At 41.4% G+C, this 7,466-nt stretch overlaps 1 protein-coding gene across 1 annotated transcript in view; it reads left to right on the top strand.

Moving 5' to 3' along the window:
- Nucleotides 1-2,244: 2,244 nt before the first annotated feature.
- The window catches only part of pcbp4 (poly(rC) binding protein 4), a 171,259-nt gene continuing 166,037 nt past the window's right edge, over nt 2,245-7,466 (top strand). The window contains 1 exon segment of the mRNA XM_065004336.1: nt 2,245-2,468. The gene's annotated coding sequence lies outside the window, so the exon portion shown is untranslated.

Below are 7,466 nucleotides of genomic sequence, written 5' to 3'. Positions count from 1 at the left end.
CTCCGTGTTTACAGTTCTGTATTTCCTAGATGCATTAAGATATCCTGATGTTGTTTATTTGTGTACGTTGAGCAGACAACTAACTTCTTGTATTCAACATTTTAGAAATATTGAGTTACATGAGCCTTTGTTTGCACCAATAAACATACAATGAATAACTAGAGAAATGTAAACCTACTAAAGCCAGTGAATACAGCACTTCCCCCAGACAGGCTGTGTAGGCTGAATTCTTAACAGCCAGACAGGCTGTGTAGGCTGGATTCTTAACAGCCAGACAGGCTGTGTAGGCTGAATTCTTAACAGCCAGACAGGCTGTGTAGGCTGAATTCTTAACAGCCAGACAGGCTGTGTAGGCTGAATTCTTAACAGCCAGACAGGCTGTGTAGGCTGGATTCTTAACAGCCAGACAGGCTGTGTAGGCTGAATTCTTAACAGCCAGGCAGGCTGTGTAGGCTGAATTCTTAACAGCCAGACAGGCTGTGTAGGCTGGATTCTTAACAGCCAGACAGGCTGTGTAGGCTGAATTCTTAACAGCCAGACAGGCTGTGTAGGCTGAATTCTTAACAGCCAGACAGGCTGTGTAGGCTGAATTCTTAACAGCCAGACAGGCTGTGTAGGCTGGATTCTTAACAGCCAGACAGGCTGTGTAGGCTGAATTCTTAACAGCCAGACAGGCTGTGTAGGCTGGATTCTTAACAGCCAGACAGGCTGTGTAGGCTGAATTCTTAATAGTCAGACAGGCTGTGTAGGCTGGATTCTTAACAGCCAGACAGGCTGTGTAGGCTGAATTCTTAACAGCCAGACAGGCTGTGTAGGCTGAATTCTTAACAGCCAGACAGGCTGTGTAGGCTGAATTCTTAACAGCCAGACAGGCTGTGTAGGCTGAATTCTTAACAGCCAGATATGCTGTGTAGGCTGAATTCTTAATAGCCAGACAGACTGTGTGTAAGGGTTTTTGTCCTCCTCCTCTGATGAGGAGTAAGAGAGATCGGACCAATTTGCAGCGTGGTAGTTGTCCATTTTAATAAGTCAAACACTATGCAAAATAACAAAGTGAAACAAACTAAACAGTCCCGTGTGGTACAAACACTAACACGGAAAATAATCACCCACGAAACACAATAGAAAACCGGCTATCAAAGGATGGGCCGGCTACCAAAGGATGGGCTCATGGTAATGACTGGAGAGAAATTAGTGGAACGGTATCAAATACATCAAACACATGGTTGCCTTGTATTTGATTTAATTCCATGTGCTCTGTTCGGGCCATTAATATGAGCCGTCCTCCCCTCAGCAGCCTCCACTGCATTCATTTGAGTGGACAGTCTGAAGGCCTCTACTTTAGAGTAGGCTAATGGCAGAAATAAACATGCTACCATTTGGTTGCCTTGCCAAATGTTTAAATGTGTGTGTATACCTACAGGGTCTGATGACGTGAACAAACAGCTAGTGATGTAATGGAATTTTATCAATGCATTTTCAAAAGAAAATGTCAAGCAAGAGGAATATACTGACAATGCCGTTGCCAACTGTGCCTTATTACCTAATTAATTATTTAACTGCGCATTTCAAACATGGATGAATGCACTGAATCCTTCAGTTATGGAGGACATGGAAGGAACTAGGTCAAACATATTAAACATTCAGATTACACAGTAGGTTTAAGACTTATATAGCAGGTCTGTTTCGCTAGATGGCAGTGAGTAGAAGGAGGGGAATGCCCGACCGCTGGGCCAGTCATGCACAGCTTGCCTAGACTGACATATACTATTTATTTTAGGTGACCATGGTTTGCAATGGACTGGAAAGCCAATTATTTCCCGTGTCGGCACTTTATGGCTGTAGTCAACCTAATTGTTCTTGTTGTTGAAATATAGACATTTCGCCTACTGCGCTGTCGAAATGACAAGTGATTCTAAAGCATAAAGTAGCCTAATTGCATTTTTCCCTTGCTGATATGCAAATTTGTATCGAGTTAATTAAGTGTGATTGCAAATGACAGTTCAATTTGTGATTGACTTGGAGACTTCGTAATTGCTCTTGAGAACACTTTCTCAAGTAAAACAGTTTTCTTCTTCCTTCAAATGAACATAAAATCCCACGAATCACTTTCCGTTTTCATTACGCCACATATTGAATGTATAGTTCGACTACTGTACCGTTTTATAGGTTATTCTGGAAGTGTTTTTTAGGGCACTGTGGGGGGGTGTATCGGCTATTAGCAGATGGCCGTACCCGTTGTGCATTGTTTTCATTTTGCTTCTCATTTGTCTTGTGTAATTGGATAGGGCAGTCCGTAGCCGTCTCTGTATGCATTTCTCTCTCTCACACACACTCCGTCTCTCTCTCTCTCTCTGGTTTATTGCCACTCTGACATCAGGACTATTGCAGTTGAAGGCTTTCGCTCCGACAGGGATATATCATTGCCAGCTACTATTTCCCAGAGGCTTTTTACACACCATATCAAGGTAAGAATTGACTATTCATTTTTAGAAAAATGTGCGTAAATATGTAGTTCTGCAACCCTTGGGCACGCACGATATGAATGCGGTCTTTGGGACAAACTGTACAGTAGCCTTTACTGTCTCAGCCTAATATAATTATCTGTCACTGCAAGATGTCTCAATTTGTAATATTGTGACGCTCTGATATTGACACGTGAAACGACATTATGGGAGGCCAGAATCGCGGTTTTTCCGAACTTCCACCAAGAACTATCGGACGTAGATTGAAAGGGACCGTGTAGGCTAACATTTGCACCAGGCACAGCGCGGTGCCGCACACATCATCGCTACCATACATCGTTAAATACGTGCAGTAGGCCAGGGGACAAAAGAAATCGGGAACATATTTAAACGTCTTGAAGTAATTGTACCATTTGCGTTTGTTTTCTTTTTCTTTTATTTGTATTGCTGAGTATTTGCTCGCATGACTCTGTTTATGATAAAGCGACCGACTGGTCTCGAATTGGTAAAGCAACGCAAAGTAGCATACCGAAGTTGAATAAAAGTAACTGGACTGACGCGCAGCGGGCTGTGATTATATCCTACAGAACACATAATTCTCTCTGATTCCATTCACCTTATTGATGTTTCCGTGGCGTACAGTAGGTCCCTACTCCCGACAGATGTCCACACATTACATTAGTAGTTTATTGAGAGTGGCACATATTGATCTATTGTTTTGGGAGCTGCGGGGCTAAGAGCTGATGCAGTGACACCGGAGAGTCTCAACAACCTCCAGCACAGAGGGCAGCGTAGCACCGGTATTATATTCTGAATTCCATCATTTAAAATTTGTATTAGGATGTAGCAATTTATGTAAATACCTTGTTGAATTTATAATGCACAAATTGATTCATATAATTCATAATTTGAATTTCATGATTTGAAACTGAATTGAATTAATATTGCAGTCAGCATTAAAATGCAATATTTATGAATATTCAAATTCAATATTTATATATTCGGTTTCAATATGCTAAATTATATGTTGCATTCATTGTCTGTATATCAAGTTTACAAACTTAGTATTTCAAGTTTATCAAGTTTCATATATTCAACTTCTCAGAGGCATTCAGATTGAGTTTTTAAATTCATTTCTCTAAATTCAGATTCAAAACCAGAGAAAACACCCTGGTACTTTGCCAGCCAGGAACGGTATAGGAGAACACAGAATAAAACCCTCTCTGTGGTAAAAAAAAAAAAAAAACGTTTGTTTAAAGTTCAACAAACTTATTGACTCTAGATTTTGAACCGTTTTGACTATAAGCTATTATGACCCAATTCCCGAAACACACAGGCTGCCACCCTGCTGTTTGCATGACAGGCAGTGCTCATTCTTTATCATTCATCTCTAGGCATAATGGATCACAATCGAATTGATCCAAATATAAACTGTCTTGGAGAGAGAGCCATCCTGTATATATACTATAGGCCTACACCCCCCCGGCACCCCGCTTGTTTATGTTGTTTTGACCTTGTGCTCACATAATCAAGTCATGATGTTCTGATCCTTTATACGGTGTGTAATATAAGCCTCTCTGTGTTTGTGCTGTAAAAGTAGAAGGCTGACTACTTGTATATTTAGAATGCTTTGTGACTAGTCGTAAAGCTTTGAGCCATGAGCCTTATTAACTGCGTGAATGCTGCGTGCAGGATTGAATCACTGCCTGGGTTTTAATTGGAATTTGGTCGTAAAACCTATCTGGAACTCTTTCGCATTATTTTGTCAAATAACCTAAAAAATAAATTAAATAGTAGAAGAAGAGTTCATATCTAAGTGTTTTAAAATAACTTGAAACACTGAGTAGCATGGCCAGAACACGTATCTGCTTCTATAAAACATGGAAACACTAATTAGCATGGCCAGAACACGTATCTGCTTCTATAAAAATGGAAACACTGAGTAGCATGGCCAGAACATGTATCTGCTTCTATAAAACATGGAAACACTGAGTAGCATGGCCAGAACACGTATCTGCTTCTATAAAACATGGAAACACTGAGTAGCATGGCCAGAACACGTATCTGCTTCTATAAAACATGGAAACACTGAGTAGCATGGCCAGAACACGAAACACTATCATGCTTCTATAAAACATGGAAACACTGAGTAGCATGGCCAGAACACGTATCTGCTTCTATAAAACATGGAAACACTGAGTAGCATGGCCAGAACACGTATCTGCTTCTATAACACATGGAAACACTGAGTAGCATGGCCAGAACACGTATCTGCTTCTATAAAACATGGAAACAGTGAGTAGCATGGCCAGAACACGGATCTGCTTCAATAAAACATGGAAACACTAATTAGCATGGCCAGAACATGGATCTGCTTAAAGGACGTAAAGCTTCTTATAGGCTAATTAGCATGGCCAGAACACGGATCTGCTTAAAGGACGTAAAGCTTCTTATAGGCTAATTAGCATGGCCAGAACATGGATCTGCTTAAAGGACGTAAAGCTTCTTATAGGCTAATTAGCATGGCCAGAACACGGATCTGCTTCAATAAAACATGGAAACACTAATTAGCATGGCCAGAACACGGATCTGCTTCAATAAAACATGGAAACACTAATTAGCATGGCCAGAACACGGATCTGCTTAAAGGACGTAAAACTTCTTATAGGCTAATTAGCATGGCCAGAACACGGATCTGCTTAAAGGACGTAAAGCTTCTTATAGGCTAATTAGCATGGCCAGAACACGGATCTGCTTAAAGGGCGTAAAGCTTCTTATAGGCTAATTAGCATGGCCAGAACACGGATCTGCTTAAAGGACGATCTCTATAAAACATGGAAACACTAGAGCATAAAGCTTCTTATAGGCTAATTAGCATGGCCAGAACACAGATCTGCTTAAAGGACGTAAAGCTTCTTATAGGCTAATTAGCATGGCCAGAACACGGATCTGCTTAAAGGACGTAAAGCTTCTTATAGGCTAATTAGCATGGCCAGAACACGGATCTGCTTAAAGGACGTAAAGCTTCTTATAGGCTAATTAGCATGGCCAGAACACGGATCTGCTTAAAGGACGTAAAGCTTCTTATAGGCTACGAACCATTTACCTTATTTACAGCATGCCAGGCTCATGAATGACCTTAAACATGCATATTCATCCTTTTAATTGTATTATATTTGATTTAGCAATACACTGTACTATAATAGTAAGTATTTCACAGGCATTTTATCCCTTCTTCTGTGACAGTGAGACTCATTTGATATTGCTGATGAGATTTGAGTCCAGAGCTAAACTGTGCCAGGCTTATCAAAGAGTATTAATTTGCTTTGATAGAGGGGCTTCTGTGACAGTGAGACTCATTTGAAAGAGTCCAGAGCTTGATCAAAAAGAGCTTTGATAGAGGGGTGTTGATGTGTGTGTATGTGTGTGTGTGTGTGTGTGTGTGTGTGTGTGTGAGCATGCATGCTTTTGAGTGTGAGTCTGAGCCCACAGTCTACCTATCAACCAACAACATAAAATAAGCGACCCACTCACACAATTTCCAAGCGAGAGGAGATTAATATGGACGTTTTATCTGTGTGGGGGTTTGTGAGAACATACTTCCATTTCAAAGTACTCAATCTATTCATAGCCTCAGACAAACAAGAGAGAAAAATGCTTCTGGGTTTGAGTCTGTCGTCAGCTTGGAGGAATGGTCCAGTAAGTTATCATCTTGGAGGAATGCTCCAGTAAGATATCAGCTTGGAGGAATGCTCCAGTAAGATATCAGCTTGGAGGAATGGTCCAGTCAGCTTGGAGGAATGCTCCAGTAAGATGACAGCTTGGAGGAATGCTCCAGTAAGATATCAGCTTGGAGGAATGCTCCAGTAAGATATCAGCTTGGAGGAATGGCCCAGTCAGCTTGGAGGAATGCTCCAGTAAGATGACAGCTTGGAGGAATGCTCCAGTAAGATATCAGCTTGGAGGAATGCTCCAGTAAGATATCAGCTTGGAGGAATGCTCCAGTAAGATATCAGCTTGGAGGAATGCTCCTGTAAGATATCAGCTTGGAGGAATGCTCCAGTAAGATATCAGCTTGGAGGAATGCTCCAGTAAGATATCAGCTTGGAGGAATGCTCCTGTAAGATATCAGCTTGGTGGAATGCTCCAGTAAGATATCAGCTTGGAGGAATGGTCCAGTAAGATATCAGCTTGGAGGAATGCTCCAGTAAGATATCAGCTTGGAGGAATGCTCCAGTAAGATATCAGCTTGGAGGAATGCTCCAGTAAGATATCAGCTTGGAGGAATGCTCCAGTAAGATATCAGCTTGGAGGAATGCTCCTGTAAGATATCAGCTTGGAGGAATGCTCCAGTAAGATATCAGCTTGGAGGAATGCTCCTGTAAGATATCAGCTTGGAGGAATGCTCCTGTAAGATATCAGCTTGGAGGAATGCTCCTGTAAGATATCAGCTTGGTGGAATGGTCCAGTAAGATATCAGCTTGACGGAATGGTCCAGTCAGCTTGGAGGAATGGTCCAGTCAGCTTGGGAGGAATGCTCCAGTAAGATATTAGCTTGGAGGAATGGTCCAGTCAGCTTGGAGGAATGCTCCAGTAAGATATCAGCTTGGAGGAATGTTCCAGTAAGATATCAGCTTGGAGGAATGGTCCAGTCACCTTAGAGAAATGCTCCAATAAGATATCAGCTTGGAGGAATGCTCCAGTAAGTTATTCTGATAAGAAGGACACTTAGCTAAGTGTGTAGACCTGGTGTATGGGGTACACACACACACACACACACACACACCATTATTGCATCTGATTAATGGTAATTTATGTTGTTCCACCAGTTCAAAGCATCTAGAGACTGTTGCGCCTTACAGTGTTATACTGTAACGGTGTGTTGGCAGACTAATCAAATCAAATCAAATTTTATTTGTCACATACACATGGTTAGCAGATGTTAATGCGAGCGTAGCGAAATGCTTGTGCTTCTAGTTCCGACAATGCAGTGATAACCAA

This window comes from Oncorhynchus nerka, linkage group LG2 (genome assembly GCF_034236695.1).
Source record: "Oncorhynchus nerka isolate Pitt River linkage group LG2, Oner_Uvic_2.0, whole genome shotgun sequence".
NCBI classification, from domain to species: domain Eukaryota; kingdom Metazoa; phylum Chordata; class Actinopteri; order Salmoniformes; family Salmonidae; genus Oncorhynchus; species Oncorhynchus nerka.
The sequence above is the reverse complement of the archived record's forward strand: the minus strand, read 5'-3'. Positions and strand labels throughout refer to the sequence as shown.